General features: G+C 38.7%; 1 long non-coding RNA gene across 1 annotated transcript; it reads right to left on the bottom strand.

The window, feature by feature from the left end:
- Window positions 1–521: 521 nt before the first annotated feature.
- On the bottom strand, window positions 522–19,124 carry LOC122456081. The gene is made up of 3 exons (XR_006274730.1): window positions 19,112–19,124; window positions 2,716–2,718; window positions 522–658 (listed from the first exon to the last, which is right to left on the bottom strand). It is a non-coding gene; the product is annotated as an uncharacterized LOC122456081 (long non-coding RNA).
- Window positions 19,125–20,439: the final 1,315 nt, after the last annotated feature.

The raw sequence follows: 20,439 nt of genomic DNA, 5'->3' as shown, positions 1-20,439 counted from the left end.
AGAGTAGGGTAATATTTAAGCATTTATATTATCAGCCTCTTTGACTGTGTAAATCACCAGACTGGAGAGAGACATTAACTAGTGTAAAGTGCTGGTCTCCAACAGAAGGTGTCATGTCCTGGCCAACGGGGAAGGCCTATTGACACCAGACAGACTATCGTGGAACATTAAAGTGGACAAAAGTCTTTGTTGTTCTGCTCTTTCCCCCTCCCCCCATGAAGATGAGTCATGCAAGTGGATTCCTCCCATCACCTGAGTTTGCAGCTGAGAGCACATGAGAGGAGGGGAATAAAACCCCCTAACAAGAAGGAACTGGATCTCTGTGCTTCTTGGACTCTGAGGAAGCAAGGTTTTGAGGCATAAGCAAGGGATCCCCAACTGCTAAGCCTGGGTTAGCCCTAAAGCTGATATATAGCTTGGTTATTGTAGAAGCTTCTATTGCCTTTTGAAACTTAAGATTGTAACTCATTTGTGTAGGGGGTGTGTGTGTGTGTATATATATATATATATATATAATGTGTACCTGCTTTAACCTCGTAAATAACTCTCCTTTCCTTTTCTTATTAATAAATCTGTATATAGTTTCTTATAGGTTTGGCTACAAGCATTGTCTTTAGTGTGAGATCTAAGGTGCAACTGAGCTGGGGTAAGTGACTGGCTATAACCTGGATATTGCTGTGATTCTTGGTGTAAGGGACAATTTATCACAAAGGTAGGCTCACCTGGGTGGCAAGCCAGACTGGAGTATCCAAGGGGACTGTCTGTGACTCCATATTAAGGCTGTTACAGTGCCTAAGGAGTTTATACTTGATAACTGGTTGGTGAAATCTAAGTTAAAGGGAACCTCCCTCTGGCCAAGTCTGTAGAAGCTGTGCTGAATTTGTCTTGGATGGAAGTTGCTTTAAGAAACTTGAAAGGGATTACTGTCTATAGAAAGACAAATAGAGTCCTGAATTCAGTGGGTCTGATTCTCCTCTTTCTAATACCAGTTATAAACCATAACTCAATGGACATTCAGGCTGTATACTCAGGGCTAATTTAAAAAGCACAGATGGAACTCAGTCACACATACATTACGAAGAATGAGGTATCCCCTATGCTAGCCAGACTCAATATATTTGCTCAGAAAGAATATAAACATCACATGTATATTAGATGTTAAAGGAAAGGCTTGTGCTCAAATTATTAAGAAAACCAGTCCTAGGATTCTTGGGTCAGATCCTAAAGTCCTTGTTCAGTTTCTACTCAGCCCAATTCCCTCAGCCAAACAGCACACACTGAAAGCCAGAAGGTGTGGTGAAGCCTAGGATAAGTATCTGATTTTTGAACAGTGCACTTTTATACAACTACTGACCAACACGGCGCATCTACACTACACAAATACCATTATCAGTGCTCCAGCCCCAATCCTGGGCTCCATTTGCAACCCCCGTATGGCAACAGAGGGGGTCACAAAGACAACTTAATTGACCAGTGGAAAACGTCCTCAGTGCAGGAGATGTCCTTGGGCTGTACAGGGCTGGTGTCTTATGCCATTCGTCTTTGCAGTCCCCAGTGGAATGGGGTGGTTGGTGGCAGGAGAGGACATATTGGGGGTTATAACCAGAGGGCTTTGTGCTCCTGCTATTCTGGGCCAGTGGAGCCCTGACAGGTGGGAAATCACAGTAAATTGGCACAGTCCCCTGGGAATGTTCTAATTTATGTCAGAGACCACTCACAGAATTCTAGGAAACAAAAGGTAGCTTAAAGCTATCTTTGTCCTCACCCCACTCCAAGTGATGTCTGCTGAGAGGCACATCTCAGAACTGGAGACTCCATCTAGTCTGTGGCCCCTTTTTCTCTTTTTATATCCTCATTTTAACACTTTCATTGTCAGTGAGTGAAACATTATAAAATTAACTTGTATTGTATTACCCAGACTATTCCAGAAAAGCTGTCAAAATCAGCATCATTAATAATAATACATAGCACTTATACAAGGCTTTACATTTTCAAAGCACTGTAGAAACATTAACTCAATTAAAAAGTGACATTTCCACAAGCAGAAGCTGTCTCCACAGCACTAACCCAATGTGCTTGAATTGTCCAGAAAACCTCAGACTCTGTGCACTGGTCACTATCTTTCACCCATTCGAGGAGGATCTTCCTTTTTTTTTCCTTCTCTTTTGTATCTATGCACCCATCTCACTGAGTACCAACCAATTAAAAAAAATTCAGGTGGAAGAACACTGATCTAGCATCATCTAATTGGCAAATCCACATTACCCCACTTTTCAGCCTAAATTACACAAAAATCAGAGCTACATCAGGCACATGTCTGGGCAGAATAGGTCTCTAAATTGGTGTAAAGTGTACTTAATATTGATTGCTCTGCAATTTCCAGAACTGTTCAGAATCAGAGTCATGTAATTAGGGCTTATTTGAATTTTTTCCTCAGATTTATAAAAGAAAGAGGGTGAAAAAAATCAATATATTAACCTGACTATGAAGGCAAAGTAAGTGAAACACCCATCTCTAGTAATTTAGACAGTGAATTCATTGGGGAGAATAACATTCGTTTATGGTGACCATATTTCAGACCAACTATATACGCTGTACTAATTTCCAAAGCATAAACTTAAACATGTTCATGCTGCAGCTAGCTTGTTTTTCACTTCTAGCCTACAAAATTAATTCAATGCACAAATAACACATACGTATACAGACACAAGTCACTCCCTTTTTTCTTATGCATACCAGCCAAACATCTTTGCTCACCAGGGCCCTGATTCAGCAACATATTTAAGGATGTGCCTAACTTTAAGAATGTGAAGTCTTTGGGACTACTCACATATTTAAGTACCATGGTGGACTGAGACCCATAAGGATGCCAGTTTCTGACTCCCCCATGAAAAATTTTGAAGTTATGGGCCATAGTGTGTCAGATACATGCAGCTGTTAGTCCAAACTTCTACATAGCTGACCAGGCACAGAGTGGCATGCATGGACTGGAGACATTCTCAAAGAGTGGTCCCAATTTTCCAGGTAGCATTGTACTTTGGCACTCCACAGTGATGCCTAGATTTCACACTGGGGAGTTGCAAACACCATGCCACTCCAGTGTAGGACATTGCCTTCATGGCAAAGAGCCAAAGAAATAAAACTTTCAGGTAAGAATTACTTAGAGAATAAAGTAATTAGTAGTCTAACCATGCAACCAGTGCAGCTTTAAAACTACTAGCATAAATGTTTGTTATCTCTGCCATAAACTACTGTATTACTCACTGGCTGACACTGCATTACTTTGATATTCCAAACACAAAGAACACTAGTTCCTGCCCCTGAGGGGCACATGGCTCCACAAATACCCAGACCAAGTGGCTGTCTTGGAGAATCTGCCGGTGCATCTGATGTAGGAGTTTGTTGCTCAAAAACACATGTAATGAGTCTATCATGCTACTATCTAGGTGCTATAATAACACATAGTCTGATAAAATGAGTAAGGTAGGCACAAGGACTCAAATAACCATTAGTGGCTGGGGGTTACTCACCTGTCGGCTTGCATTGCTGTTGTTTCACCTTTCCCCATGAGCAATAGTTGCTAGGAGCTCCCTCTTCCAAAACTTTGGCAAGTAAGATTTCATTAGCAATATACTGCAGCATAAATGCATCTTAAATTGATTAACTATTGTGTGTGTATGTAAAACTAGTCAAACTAATTTATTCAAACAAGATGAGAAATATCTTTATATCAAAACTCTGAAACAACCTTCACACCAACAGTATTAGGCACTGGGGCACGGTTCTAATGACAAGTTGCCATACTTTTCCTGCCTCTAATAGACAGTTCAGACATTGGCAAAGCTCCTATCAGAGCATTTAATATCTGCTGTAAGCGTCTATTTAGCAAGAAGATTACATCCCCCAGATTTCACAGTTCAAAAGTTCATACTGTACTGGTCTATTCATAGACAGCCTGATATTGCCTCTTCTTTAGCAAGGAAAAAAATCAGTAATATTTTGAAACAAGGACTTAAAGAGTTTGTTTTAAGTAGGCAATGCCAGAAATCTCCTAAAAACAATCCCCAACCTTTGATCAACTGATCAGATACCTTCATTCACTGGTATGGATTTGGTAGTTATTAAGAATTTATCTGACTTGTTATTAGACTTGAAATTTTAAAAAGGAGAGTAAAATAAAAAATACTGAATAATAAGCATTGCAGATCTTCTAGTTTTAGTTAGTACTTTTCTTCCCAAAGGGAATAGCAATAATCTTTAACAAGACATTTAAAGTATCCAGGGAATAAAGAGTTTTAAATTAAATGTTTGCTTGCATATAATTGTTATGAATGGAAAAATTTGTTAAGGGTCACTTTGATACTAAGGGTCTGTCCATTTGGTAAGAGGTAAAACAGATATGCCATCAAACTGTCATCATTAAAGACTGCACACTACCTTTGCATGTTATCCCTTAGCCAAATTTAAAGCAAGATAATTTCTTACTACATAACTTCTCCATTCAGTTTTAATTAAAACAGTATCCATTGCTTTCTGTGCTGAACTGCTGTTGTGTGTTACTGTGTGCTATTAAACAGCTGCTACGCCCCACCACAAAGTTGGCTGTATGTCCAGAGTGGGTGAAGGAAATCTGACATGTATAATAATTTGTAGCAAGTACACAGTGCTTTTGATCATTTCACCACACAGTATGTATTACATAGACAGGTAATTATTGTCCCCATTTAGAAACTGTGAAAGTGATGCCAAAAGATTAAGTGATTTCCCCAAGGCAACAAATGGAGTTCTTGCCAGAATTAGAACCCAGGAATTCCTGTTTACTGGTATTGTTTCCTCACTTTTCTATCTAGTCTGTAAACCCCTTTGCGACTCTTTAGGAAGGAAAGCAGTGTATGAATGTAAGATGTGGTGACTGCTTTTCTAGCACCAAGCCAGCTATTCCAGTGGAATTACTTTGGCACCAACATAAAAAAAAAATGCAGACAGAGTTTCTTAGAAACTTGCTTCCTTGTAAATTGCTACCCTGAAACTGAGGCCAGATTAGGCCAGAAAGGGAGCACCAATGTGCAATTATGGCAGCTGGAGTTCATGTCCTTAGCTTGAGCCCTCACAAAGGGATGCAATTCCCCCCCCCCCCCCCGCCATGCACACACCCGTCATCTTCTCTAGAAGAATGTTCCTTCCTGAAAGAATAATCTTTGGAGTCTCTAACCAGAGCATACTCTGAAAAGCTTCCCTCTAGCAGTTCTTGCAAGTGGCTCCAGGATGTTACCCTCCCACAGCATCCTCAGCAAAGGTGATAGAGGGGGAGCTATTTCAGTGCCATGTCTCATCTTCAAACAGCAAGCAGTGAGCTGCCTACACAACAACACAAATCCTTCTCACGATCCTCTCAGTCCGACTGGCCCAGCACCAGATACTTCCACATGTTAACACAGAACCGTATCCCTGGAATACCCAGCCAACCTGCAGTGGTGGAAACTCTGTGATAGGAGACTGCGTTAAATATTTAATTGTGTGATTTCTTTTGCCCAGACCTCAAAGCAGTTTTCTATATCAATATTTGCTCTGTTGATATGTAACCATATTTTGACTTTAAGAATACATTCAGGAGCAATAATAAGTACTTAATAAACAGTAATTAAAGGCTGTTTATAGACTTTAGTCAACTTGCTGCATATTCTAATGTGGGTGCATATTGAAGAGTGTATTAATTTCAAATAATTTTAAATTATTCTTTTTGGCTGTCAGCTTTACCCTGCTGAAAATCTAGGCCAGGATGATTCAGACATCATTATATTGTAATATGAATTCACTATCCTCCCTTCATACAACATACACAACATGATTCAAGGTTAAGAGCAGAATATCAAAAGACTAAGAGTATGGACAATTTTAATGGTAAGAGAACCTTGACTTTTGCTGATTATATTAGTTCAACTAAAATTGACCTTCAGTATATGAAGATTTCATTTTCACAAATAAATGGTATGACTTATGGGTTTTTATTAGGCTTACAAAAATGATCAGAATAGAAGATTTCAAGGCCATGGTCTCTTTTTATTTCAAATTACAGATTACAGAAGTTTCAGAGTAGCAGCCGTATTAGTCTGTATTCGCAAAAAGAAAAGGAGTACTTGTGGCACCTTAGAGACTAACAAATTTATTAGAGCATAAGCTTTCGTGAGCTACAGCTCACTTCATCGGATGCATCCGATGAAGTGAGCTGTAGCTCACGAAAGCTTATGCTCTAATAAATTCGTTAGTCTCTAAGGTGCCACAAGTACTCCTTTTCTTTTTGAGATTACAGAAGGAAAGACATCGTTATGCCTTAAAAGCTAAACTATTTTTTTTGTTTGTTTCTTAACTAGGCAGTAGTATTACTATTTATGGGAACCTGTATGGCTGCCAGCTACCAACATGCCACTTTCCAGCATTGTCATTTGTGCATATTTATCCTGTTAATAGGATGGATTTATTACTAGTACTGAATAATTTGATCCTGGGCTACACTCATGTATTTTATGGCATGTGGTCAACATAGCTACGAGTCTGCAACTGCTCTATAAAATGGAGCATGAAATCATTAAACTGAATTAGCACAAGTGTCTGCTGTGCTGTTTTTAATTATATGTTTATCTCTTTCCCTTTTATACCTTCATTCTATTTATACCACATGTGGTCACATATGGGCCATAGATGTTGTCTTAGGGAGTTTAGGCAAATCCTAGGAAATCGTCTTACTTTGTTTAGAAGTGTCTGGCTTAGCTTGGCAGCAATTATAGGTCTATATATCTTAATCTACAAACAAATTCCTGATTTTTAGTGGAGTCCAATATTAAGAGTTTAGGGTATTCTAAAGGGAAAATGAGCAAATGGATTTCTCAATCATGTGGAATAGAGATTGCTATAGGGATTGTTTTAATGGTTATCATGGGTTAATCATAGGTTTATTATTTAAATTGGACATTTAAATTAAGACAAAAGACGTGATCAAAAGTTTCTGTAATGACTCATGTAGAATAGAAAATCCTAAAGATGGAAACCCTCCCTAAACCATCAATTAAACAAGAACTTTATGGCGCTTTTGGGACATGTTTCCATTTTTTTAAAGTTTCACCATGTATGATACATGTCAACCCTCCTATGGGTTTATGGAGATTAGGCAAAGAGGATACGATAGCCATTGGAGGAGGTGTCTGATAGCTCCATTGGAACTGACAGGGAGCAGGGGGACATTAGAAGCCAGACCCTGGATGGAGGCACAAGGTCTCCATGAGGATAATCTTTGTGGATCCCTGGAGATCGGCTAGGTTCAGTGATGAACCCTGTAGTTTATACCATGGGGGCCATTTGGCTCATTCCCGGAGGGCTCTCATGCGATTTACTGTGGAAACCATCCATCTGGGTCATATACAGGCTTAAAATTTGCTTTCCAGGAATTTTCATACTAGAAAACTCAATCACCTCGATGTTCGTGGAAAGCAAAGAGGACAAAATTACAGACCCATGTAACTTTGCACTAGTGAGGGCTTAATGACCTGCCAGATAACTGTATCCAGACAGCAGGATCTATGGAAGTTCCCATACATATGTTATTTTTCACACTGGGTTGGCTCTCATTTATGTTTATAACATTGGTTTAAGAGCTGCATCTTTCAGATGGTAGAATGTGAACAATTTACGCATTTAGCAAAATCCCCCTAACCTGGGTCAAACTACATTCACTGTTGGAGTTCTGCCATCACGAGCAAAGAATTACATATCTGATGGTACATGCTTTGGCGAGAGGGTGATGGGGAGGTCGGGAAGATCAACAGCTTAGCAATGATGCTTCTGGCAGCCACTGAGGATAGAATTAGGTCCATTGACATTTCCAATCCATCTTTAAAATTACGCTTTTAATTCTTTAATGTAATATGTTAGCAGATCTAGAAAAAAAATCTCTGTTCTGTCAATTGCTATATATTTTTAACTTTTGCAGCAAAAATCCTTAATGGGAGTGATATAGAACTGCATTGTATTATAACCACATGAAATTATGTGGATTTTCTTTTGCTCATTCCATATAGCTTTGTTAGTAGGGCACTTGCCTCTGAGTTCTTGGAACCTCATTTGAACTCTTTACTTCAATAATACACAAGTTTTGCTCAATCATTAGTAAACAGTAATTCATATCAAAATGCACTGCATTTAATTCAAGACAATTAGCAGTCTTTGCATAAGAGAAGCCCTGAAATGGACTAGCATATAAAGGGGGAGGACACCTCATGTTTAGATCTGGGGTTACCAGCAAAACAAGGAAACGATTTCCCCATTCCAGCTGTCTGCATCAGCACCGAAAGACCTAGAATCTCAAGACAGAAAGCACAAATGTTCACTTGAAGAATAGAAAACTGTAAATGAACCATGTCAGAAAATGCACAAATATATGTATATGCTCATATATCACTTGCCTACGTTTCAGATCTGAAGCAAAACATGTGGAGGTTGACTGAGGGCTCAGCTAGGTTAGGAAGAGTGCAAAAATCAACAGCACTAAAGCTACTTTTCAGGTTAGCATAATCTTCTGTCTGCAAACACAGTCTGTTTTATCTGATTTTTTTTTATTGGACAGCTGCGATCTTCTCCTTTCAGAACCTTGTCACTGCCGTGCAGCAGAAATGTAAGTGATATGATTAAGGAACATGGCATCTTGTATAATCGGTCGTAATCATTATCTAGGGGTTTCGGTAACATGACACATGCACAGCCACAGCAGCATCTGCTATGGACTGACAGATATCTCAAGCTCAGAATGATGGATACACACTCAGGGATTTGTAAACTCGTCCTCGCTAATGCCACTATCCTGATGTGAACTTGCTGTGGCTATGCTGCTTAAAGGCCAAAGATTAAAAGTGCTCTGTAAAGCTCATCCTGTCCCTCATCCACCTGTGTCCCTGACTAATATAAGATGTATTGCCTTAGCAGACCTTTCCCACTTTCACAGATAGGATGGCACTTTTGGAAGTAGTTTTAAAATACAGCATTGCATGCTAATATCATTTCCCCACCAGACGGGATCTTTCAGAACCACTCAGCACTGGTCTAAATCTGTTCCCACAGAAGTCAAGAAAGTAAATTAGTTATAAACAATAGGGGTTCCCTGCTTCATCCAGCTTCCAGAGGAGGCAGTTCCAAGGGGAGCTGCAATATTCTGTGCTGCTTGGCGTTAGCCTCTGAGCACCATCCACCAGCTGCAGATTGTTGGTCATACCCCATATACTGGGACAAGGCATAGGAGCTGCTCTATGCCATGAGTGGACTTCCCCATACTCAGACTACATGGCCTGTTTCTTCTGTGCTACTGGAGTGGTTACTATTCATTGTTTGTATATGTTCCTGTGTGTTTTGACTGCACACAGGATCCCCAGAAATATTGAATCAGTAGGTAGATATGAGAAAACATAGGCTCTTATTCTCTTGTGTATGGGGTATGGTTTGTGCTGGCCTACCGGAGTGAAGCTGTCTATCCCCAGCATATCTAGCCAATAGGAATATTAGTGAGTGGTGTATACGCTCAGGACATGGCCCCCAGTTGCTATATACCCCCCTTTTGGGGCTGCTGGCAACTGGCATAACTTAGAGAAGTTTGAGGCTACTCTGAGACCTTGCCCAGTGCCCAAACAGGTCTAGGATCCAAGGAGCCACTTTGCCATACTTGCATCATGTGTTCTTCAGCCATACTGGAGAACTGGGGTGAACATTTGCCATGGTGGTTTTATTACAGTTCCTAATTTTGACTTTGGCCATTTTTAAATAACATTTCATTTTGATTATGTTTGCGCCCTTTTTCATTCATTTTATCTCCATTTTGACAAACAGGAGTTAAATCCCTGGAGCTGGGGGATGCAGCCAATCAGCAGCCCTCCCCCACAATTGGCCAATGGGTTCCAGAGATTCCAGGGGTGAGGGAGGAGCTACCTGGTATCCCTCAGTAAGCGTCTTTTTTCTCTCATTGCTGGGGCAGTCTGCCAGCCCCATCAAGTCCCCCCATCTGGTGGAATTTTTCAGCTTCAACAACTACAAAGTTTTATCAAAAAATTCCCTACCAGCTCTAATTAAGATTCTGAATCAAATTCCTTTACTCACATTGAGCAGCACCTTACCCCATAAGTAATCTCATTAGATCAGATTCTCAGCTGGCAGAAACTGGCTACACTGATTTAGACCCACAAAGAATCTGGCCCATTGATTTCAATGGAATGACTAATAGGATCAAGTGCTAATCAACCCGACTAAAGGTTTCAGAATCTGGCTCTAAATTTGTGTTCTTTGGACAACAGATTGAATTTGATAAAGAGAGCCAATTAGTTACCAGCTTTTTATGAAAGAGACAAACGTAGATTTCAGATGTGTCCTGCCTTCTATTGTTTCTTGTAGGGTTGCCTCATGAAACAAAAATGTTCATGTCTCTTATTCTCAAAGTCAACCAGGATGAATGATGATTGTATCAGTGCCAGGATGGGGATTTTAAAATTCACTCTTCCTTCTTATTTTCATGCGGGTCAAAGCTTGAAAAAAAAATATATGTGCAAATAAAACAGACACAGATCAGACATAAAACCTCATCTGCTCCATTTCTTAATGCTCTTCTGTTTCTGATAATATAATTTTAGGAATTGTGTAGCATTTGATAGAACAATCTAAAATTATTTGGAATAAAGATGTGTTTGAGAATATCAATCGGGATAAGATTAAACACAACAAAATGAACTGAAATGTAACATGGAAGAGAAAAGAATATAACATGAAAGGGTAATTATCGGAATCCCATTTCTAAAAGAGTTGCATTTACCCTAATCACACTGCTACAGGTGATGTTGTAAACTTTAACTTTCTATTTAGATGTCACCAGGTGCTCCTGCTCTCTGTTTGCCTCCAAGACTAGAATCGGCTAATAATATTAGCTACCTGTTTCAAGTCTCTACCAGAAGGATATTAACAGATCATATTTTCAATGGATTGTGCAACAACATGAAGTCTTCTCTAATCTTATTTGGCACATTACCCATTGGATTTATGGAAATCCCTGATGAACCTTAACCTAGAGGTGTAACAGTCACATAAACTGTGCGTGTGAGTGTGTGTTGCGGTGGTCATGAGGTACGCCCTTGATTTTAACTACTAGCTAAGTCTTTGACTAGGTCTACAAGTAACCCTTAAATCCAAAGGGAATGAAGGTGAAAAATCAGGCTTCCAAACACATGGCACGTGGGCTGATTAGCAAGGAGAAGAAAAGAATTAATAATGAGCAGAAAAGAAAAAAAAGATAGCCAGAAACTACAAACACCAGGGAGCCCATTTCAGTGTTACTTGAAAATAAAGCAACAATAGGAAGACTAGTCATCTCATTAAATAATAATTTGTTATTTCCCTTTAATGCAGCACATGTTCTTTAATGGTTGTGACTCTTTATGCTAGTTTGACTATAATTCCAGCATATTTATCAAAAGGAAAGTTGTAAAACTTTTAATGAGTCCTTGAACTGACCACCTGTGAACAAGAGGTATTGTAAGCCTTGACTCTTGAAAAATGCAAAACAATTTAATATTTTCCCAATGTGACTGATCTCAAGTACATTGTAAAATTACTGGCAGACAGCTCATCCCATGCTCCTTGCAAAGTTAAGACAAGCCTACATCTTCTTTGCAAAGCGAAAGTGTAGAAAAATGTCTCAGTTTCTCTCATTTAAAAAAATGAGGGTAATTAACAAAAGATAGACGTCTGTGTTTACTAAAGAATGATCGTTGCAGTGACTGTGATCGTGTCCCTTGAAAGCCACAAAAAAAGCAGAACATCAAGGGAAGTTTCCATCAATTGAAAATAGGCATGATGACCTTTCACATCCATATGATTCATGAGCTGGATGTTTATGAACAGAGACTTGTGTGTACTCTGACCAGTATTTTGGATTTTTAGGTGAAGAGTGGTTTTTAGTTTGGGATTCGATGAGCATAATTTATGACTGATAACTTTTTTTCTTCACTCAATATGATTAAGGAGCACAAACATTTCTACAATTTAAACCTCCCTCTGTTGCTTTCTATTAAAATAATCAAGAGATATATCATGTACTAACACATACACAAAACCAAACTGCCAGAGTTTCCAGGAAAGACATTTTGTTTAGATGAGTCTAATAACATTTTCATGTAATGTGGCAGAACTGTAGGATGTGCCTCAGTTATACAATTTTTGAGAAAAGCATACAGACGCCTAATGCATTTTAAGAGAGAAAGTAAAAACATACCCCGATATATCATGAATAGAGGAGAATCCATGCAAAATGAGAAGTGACAGCATCAAAAATGCCAGACCTTTTGCTACAGAAATGTTGGGGTATACAAGTTAAATCTGTCCTTTCTCTCAGGTAGCAATTACATGGCAGATAACTCAAAATTTTACTACCTTGGCAGATTACACAGATAACCTTTTCATAATGAACAGGTTTCGAACACTTTTTCCAATGTTTTGACCAGGAACAGGCTTTCCTGTAATATAAAGCATGAATATTCTATTGTTACACTTGCTCTTTTCTTGAACGTATACTCTGACTGTGGACAGTGGAAGAAAAATAAAAATCCCATTCTTTATATTTGAGATCCTAGGTGTGTTTGTTCTCTCTATTACTGTATTTATGCTGTGGTACAATACCCAAGATTCGCTAGGTGGTTTCCAAACACAAAGGAATACATGGTCCCTGCCGCAAAGTGCATTCAGTCTGCATAGCTCTAGGGATTGACGGGATACATAGTTTTGCCCTTTTAAAATATCATATTGATGCCATAGAATATTCTGTGTTTTTACTGAGTGATTTACTACATCAATAGTTTTGCCCTTTGGATTCAAATTATGGAACCACATGGAAACATGCAACCACCTATATTCTCTTTGATGACACCAGCACCAATTGATATGGGGGCATCTTGTTTCCATATGACATATTAGAATGGATATATAGTAGGATGTGTTGCCTCACACCTCCCAACCTTTATATTAAATTTCATCTCCCAGCCTAAGTGCTGAGTCACATCTCACTAGTCTTTTTTTAAAAAAATTAGCCTTGTTATGGCCAAAACTGTATGACAAAACCACACAGCCGCAGTTGGGTTCCAAATAACGATGCTTACTAAAGATGGTATACACAAATATACCAGACCTAGCTACTTAAACACTGCTGCTCTGAATGGCTTCTGGCAGCTTCTAAAGCATAAAACGCAGTGAGCACTTCTAGATGGATCTTAAAGAGATACTACCCTATTTGTATATACCAGTGGTTTTCAAACTGGGGTATGCGTACCCCTAGTGGTATGTAAGCTCTCACCAGGGGATATGCAACAAAAATCCTGTAATGGCGGACATCGCAGTTTATTTAGTAAGACTTGGCAATCTAATCATAGGTATATTATGAACCTATCTCAGATGGGGGTACACAGTAGACTACTTTATTTGGACAGTGGTACACAGCCTAAAAAGTTTGAAAACCACTGCTATATACTACAGGCCTAAAGCATAAACATTTACAATGTGGCAAAAAAGATGGTGATAGGAACATGAATGAGGCATTTAAAATTCAGACATCCTGTATTTGAAAATCCCGGTGGACACAAATCAATGGATATCTGAGGTTTGTGCATGTCAACAAAGGGTAGAGGGATAGCTCAGTGTGGGGGGGGAGATAGCTCAGTGAGGGGGGAGGATTAGTTCAGCAGTTTGAGTATTGGCCTGCTAAACCCAGGATTGTGAGTTCAATCCTTGAGGGGGCCATTTAGGGATCGGGGCAAAAACTGGGAATTGGTCCTGCTTTGAGCAGGGGGTTGGATTAGATGACCTCCTGAGGTCCCTTCCAACCCTGATATTCTATGATATCTGTAACTATTAATATATGTTTTGTTTCATTTGGAATGAGTTCTTCTGGGATTTTTATTTCTTTCATGAAATAGTTTTCAAATATTCAGCAAAACATTTGGAATAGTTCTAAAGGCTTTTTTTAAAAATGCATCTCATTGTCTCTGAGGCATTTTATTCTAACTTTTCAAGTTGATACCTATGTTAAAAACTCCCCAGCTGCTACATGAGAATATATGCCGGTACCAACAACACAGTTCTGTTTTGTGAATTAGAGGTGGAGTTTTCAGCTTATCTAATGCACCAAAAATTGCAAATGATGCAACGTCTGAATATTTTTTTCATAACTATGACTCAATGCCAATCATAGACACATAAATGTGTTTAATAAATAATACATGAAAAGCATAATAGGCCAAATTTGTCTCTGCCATAGTTTCGGTGATTTCACTGGAAGCAAACCAGGGAAGAATTTCCCTCCATAATACTTGCATCTGATAATGCCTGTTTTATTGTTATGTACGTGAGACTGAGGCCTGTACCATGCAAGTTATACTCTGTTTCTGCCCAGACATTTCCCGCAGAAAATGTGATGAAAGGCTGTAACAGACACTACCTGTTAGCCACAACCTTATGTTTTGACTTGAATCAGCCTTTCTGCTTTTAAAGATCTTGATATTCTGTGCTGGTGCAGAGTTCAGTGTAGAGACTTAGAGGAGGTGATTTCCATTTGCTCCTTTGAACTCTGGTGCAATTTAGGGCAGCTCTGTGGGCTTTGCAACAGCTAGGAAATAAGTGGGACATAGGAAAGTTCTGGTCATACCTCTTCCCATCGCTGGACTAATTCTTTATGACCCTTCACCAGAATGTGCTCTATGACAGGGGATCCTATAGGTGGAGGATACTAGGTTCCTTCTGGGAAAATCCCCTACTTTAAGGGTATTCCTCAGGGGGACGGCGGCATGACAGGCAGTGAGGGAGGGGCTTATGGATGCTTCATGGCTGCTTTGCACTGGCTATGGCAGCATAAAGTGGATGCAGAGTTTGGCCAGTAGTGTCCTTGCAGAACTAAACACCGTCAGCCATAGAGCTGAGCCAAAAAAAAAAGAATATTGGAGAATTTTTTGAAATTTCAGAGTTGTTTCCATTTTTAATTATGTCCTTCAAAATTTTCCACAAAATATACTTGGAATATTTTGTATTTTCAAAGTTAATTATGTCAAGATCTGGGGGAGAGGGTCACTTTTTCTTTTCCTTTCATTTTTTATCCCTTTTTCCACTGTTACTCTGTAACTTTTCCAAAGCTGAAGAAGTTCTAAAAAGTTACAAAGTAGGAAAAGGAAACTTGGAAAAAGGAAACAAAAACAAAACAAAAAGAGACCTTGTTCACTCTATTGCATTCAGTGGCAAAAAAAGGAAAAAAGAGAAAAGACAGCAAAGATCCATTTTTTTAAAAAATTCTCACCTTTTGAAAACTGAAACAAAAATTTCAATTCAAAGTGAAATGAAAAGTTTTGATTCATTGCACTTTCAATTCCCAATTCAATATTTTATTTTATTTTACTTTTTATTTTTTGTCAAAACAACATTTTCCCAACTAAAACAAAAAATGCTGTCAGTGAAACCCCATTTTTTGGAGGGAAAATTTTGTGGCTAAAATTTTTCAACCAGCAGTTCATAAAAATATACAAAATAAGAGTCAGATCCAGATTGCTTCCCTATATATGTATGTAAGTTCCATTGGAAGAACACAATGAGAGATCTTTAAACAACAACCATTTTTATAAGGGTACCTAGAAAGAGCTCATAATCCTTGGCGATTGCTTCAGTTAGGAGAAACAATGAATAAAATATATGATATTCATCAATGCATGAGTCATTGGCTCTTTTTATTGCAAAATGTCTGTTTTCCTCAATGCAGCATTCACTACCCTGACCCACACACTCTAGCTAAGACTCACCATTGCATTATTATTGTTTGTATTACCATAGCATCTAGGAGATCTAGCATTATTCAAAATGTATACTGATATAACTCCAGTGAAATCAGCTCACTAATGAATCAGGTCCCATTATTGTGCAATTTAAGTTAAAATAATGTATATCACAATTATCTTTTTGGGGGGAGCATTGTATTATTTTTAAATAAAAAATTGCAGGGTTGTATTATTTTTAAATAAAAAATTCCATGCCGATACCAAGGAATCTGATGCTCTAGGAGTGACAACAGAATGGCCCCTGTACTTGACATCTGGTTTCTTGGAAAAAAGTAAAAGAATGTTCAGCCAAATTGATCCAATTGTTTGAAAACCGCTAAACTATAACAATAATTTTCCCCATCTATTTTATTTAGCTGAAATCACCATTGGACTTAGCTTAAAATATTTATTATTATTATCCAAAGTTATGAGGCTTATTAACATTAAAAACAAACAAGTGTTTTGCAAGACAAAAACAAATGATCACATTGATCTGGAGGGAATGTGGGTTTTCTCTCTTCTTTCAAGCAAGCCGAGAATATTGTGCAAGTGAAGCTCAAGGGTCAGGACAGGCAATGCTTGTAACTGAGGCTGTCTATCTTCAGGCCATGCAACTGTGCTGTAAGTTTCCCTAATGTCTTGGTAGTGATCCATATCCTGACCTGGAGACACTGAGCTGAGAGGAGGAAGTCGGTTAGGTTACAACCTGAAGTTGGTTCAAACAGAGGTTCCCGTAGGTGAACTTCAGTTGCCTTATCCACAAAACTGCCTTGAGTCAGTATAAGTTTAAAATGGTAGTGAGCTGTTTGTGCCAAAAATCAGAATCTCCTGTGTGTTTACTTCCTTGTGAATCAGTGGAGATTAAGCTAATTAAAGAAAAAGTAGAATCTATAAAAATTAAACATTGTCTATAAATTGGAGAAGCAGCATTATTTGAATCTGTTTTTGTCAATTTCCAAGGACTATACTAATCTCATAGGTCATTTCTGCAGCAAATCTTCTGTTTTCTGGAAAAGTACAGCACAGAAACTGCTCTGGGACTGTATTCTGATGAGCATTTCAGAGCTTTGGCATTTGTAGAATGGGGCAGATTATGAATGGCTGCTTCAACAGCATTCATTAGCTCCTCTAACGTCATTATCTTACTGGGGTTGACAGAGAAAACAAAAGTTAAAAGACAAATATTGAGGTCCAGATCCACGGCTGATATAGAGAATCATAGCTCCATCAGCGTCAATGGATCTACACCAGCTGAAGAGCTGGCCTGGATGTTCACAGGCATAAGGGGAAGGGGAGAATTTCATCAACCTTCCACTTATGGAAGGAAGGGGAAATAATATTAAGGATCCACATGCTATGATGCCACTACTGATTAAACACTAATTAAACCAGTTTTAGTTTATGGCACTGGAAAGACGGTTAAAACCGTCTGCTTATTTTTAAAATATGCTACCAACCAGCTGGGAAGGGGAAGCGATCAAGATAAAACTCCAGTGCACGTAAGTGACTTCACCCTGATACTGCACGTCTGGTTAAGGCATTTCCCTCCATTTAAACCCTGCTGTAGGGAGGCCATCACCAGTTCTCACACATGGGCATTCCCTGCACTTCATGGAATGAATCCCTGCACGTAGTCCCAGATGGGTCAGCACCAACGGCAGCAAAAGGAGTGGACCAAGGTAGGGACTGTGGAATCTGTGATTACACAAATCCTCTGGCTCATCCACCTCATGCAAGTGATAGAGTGGAGTTGTGCAGGATTGTTCCAGCTCTCTGTGGGGGTAAGCATGCTGCAGCTTCACATACTGGATCTGGATGGGGAAATTGTAGTTTGGCACCTCCAATCCCCATATGCAATTCTCCCATGCAAGTGACCATCATTTTACAGATGGAGTGCTGTGCACAGGATTCAAAAGTAACGAAAATCATCAAGCACAGAATACATAGACAAGCACGTAGATCTGGAGAAGGCATATGTGAGCAAGAGACAAAATATCCCTTTTCTTCATACGTCTGATGGCACTGACTGTTCAGTGGCCTGTGTGAAGTGGGTTGGAGGTCTCGATCCTCACAGAGGGATTTAACTGGCCCCTGGGCCTGTACTGGCCCTATGCACAAGGATGAATTTCACCCTCAGAGTGCATCTGTTAGGAGCTTGTCTCTGTCCATGAGTCTGCTTAGCACGTTTGTTGCTAATTCTGGGGATTTTTGTTTCTTTCAAAAGATATACACCACACCAGAGAGGAAAGGCACATATGCAGTTTAGAATCACAGCCCTGTCATCTCGCACCTCACAATGACACAGAACCATGTAATTCATGCAGAGACTTGTAATTCTGGTATCTTTCTTTCCTCTGATTTGTTTATTATGTGGCTCGGATGCACTGTGAAACTGATATGTCAATGAAATGATGACTGAAACGTATTTTGTCCTTTCTTGAAAAATATGCAAAATACACAACCAACAGCATGTAAGTAGATAGGAATTTGGTATGTATTTCGGAATGGTATTCTGGAATATTTATTGATACTGAGCTGCACCTTACTCCACAAAGAGTCTCATGGAAATGTATGGAACTACATTGTTCTTCTAGATTAAGGAATGAGGAATAAGGGTGGAAGAACCTGGACTTTATTTTTTCTAGTGAACAGAGATATATTTTTTTAAAGTTTACCTACATGATTGATTGCTTCATTCATTCATTTAATCCCTCACAGATAGCATGAAAGTCTCTGCTTTAGCACTTTACTATTGATATTTGATTGAGCTGTACAATTTACTACTTTAAAAAAAAATGCAGCCCTGAAGTCAGCTTCAGTGTTGAAGCAAAGGCCATGACACTAGAGATTTTCAACCAGATGAAGTAAAAATAATATTGGTTTTGTGTTTATCGGTGCAGTAGGTATTGAAAATATACAAAAGATGACCATTGATCAAAATAATAGATAGACCCACTTCTGTGTCTGTGCAGAACTATAAACATGTATAATCTCTTAAGTGTATATGCGCACATTTACTAAAGTATCTTGGCATCGTGTTTATCTTTCAATTAGAGTTGATTAATATTTTTGATGGTGCAATCAGAATGTATTTTTCTCTTCTTCTATGACATGCTACACATATAAGACCTTTCTTTAAAATCTTTACTGTGCTGTACTTTACTGCAGTTTCTTGTTTAATGTTTTGCTTTGTGCTTAAAGACTCTATTTTATCTACTAATTCTTGGTGGCTCTGAAACTTTGTGTCTGAAGCTCTATGTGTAATAGTTATATCTATAGCATTATTACATTCTATTGCAGCAGTCCCTAGGAGATCTGATCAGGGCCCCATTGTACTAGCTCCAGTGAAAACACAAAGTAATATGATAAACTCAGCCCCAAAGAACTTACACTTTAATTTCTCTATCTCAATTTATTTGAGCCCAGTCTAACTCTTAGGTATATCTACTTTATTTAAAAACAGCACTAATTAAAGTATAACCCATTTGAGAAAAGTTAATTTCATGAGAACATCCAAATTCAACCTACTAGCTCAACAAGGACTAGCAAGCTACATACTGGAGCAATGAGAAAAGTAAATCCCAGAGCTGAAGGCTATCCAGCGACAATGATATCCCAGCTTCCTTCCCACTGAGTTCAAATTTGGAAGCTGGTGATCTCCCAAACCATTGCAGGATGAAGCCTAAAGTGCTAATTGGCATCCAAGATAGGTCAGACTTTAGGGATTAAAGGTAACACCTTGAATTTTGCACATCATAAATCAGTGCAATCTACAAAGCAGAGGTGTGTAAAGGATGGATCAGTGTTTAATATCTCAATATAGATATTTAATGACAATAGCTCAAATGTATACAGACAGAACTTTTCACTTACAAAGTATTTTTCATCCTTGGATCTCAAAGCTCTTCATCAAGGAGGGTAAGCACACAATACCCAATTTATAGATTGGCAAACTGAGGCACAGATAAGATAAGTGGGTTGCTCAAGGTCAGGTACTACATCAGTAGCAAAGCCTGGAACAGGGCGTTAACCATTAGGCCATACTGATTCCCATTTATTTTGATTAAATATGTTAAGGTAGTTCAGGATTTACAAAGGTTCCCAGAGGACAAGACATTTTCTTTGAAAACCTGTTAATGTATAAAATGTTGACCTGCATGTGCAGTGAAGTGAGAGTTTAACTTTAACAAAAACCTGTTTGTGCTTTAAAATCTACAGTTTGTGTAATGGAAACAGATTAGAAAGAAATATTTTTAATATGCAGAATGTACTTACTATTGCACAATCAGTGTGCAAATGACCTGGGACACAGTCTAAACAAAAGTCAGCAGCTACTAATGAGGCTTGTTAGTGATGCTAATCTATGTAAATGTTATTAATTGAGAACATCTATCTTTTATCTCCAACATTTGGTAATCAGGCAATTAAAAAACAATGACATTCCCCGCGGTTGTTCTCCTAGTAAAAAAAAAGTGATCAAAGAGTCCAGAATAAGGAAAAAAAGTCCCTTATCAAGAGCTAGGCCTTGCCTTGGGCTACCAAGCCTCATTAAAGGCAGAAAAGCTCT

This window comes from Dermochelys coriacea, chromosome 10 (assembly GCF_009764565.3).
Source record: "Dermochelys coriacea isolate rDerCor1 chromosome 10, rDerCor1.pri.v4, whole genome shotgun sequence".
In the NCBI taxonomy this organism is placed as follows: Eukaryota; Metazoa; Chordata; order Testudines; family Dermochelyidae; genus Dermochelys; species Dermochelys coriacea.
This window is presented reverse-complemented; position numbering and strand designations above follow the sequence as displayed.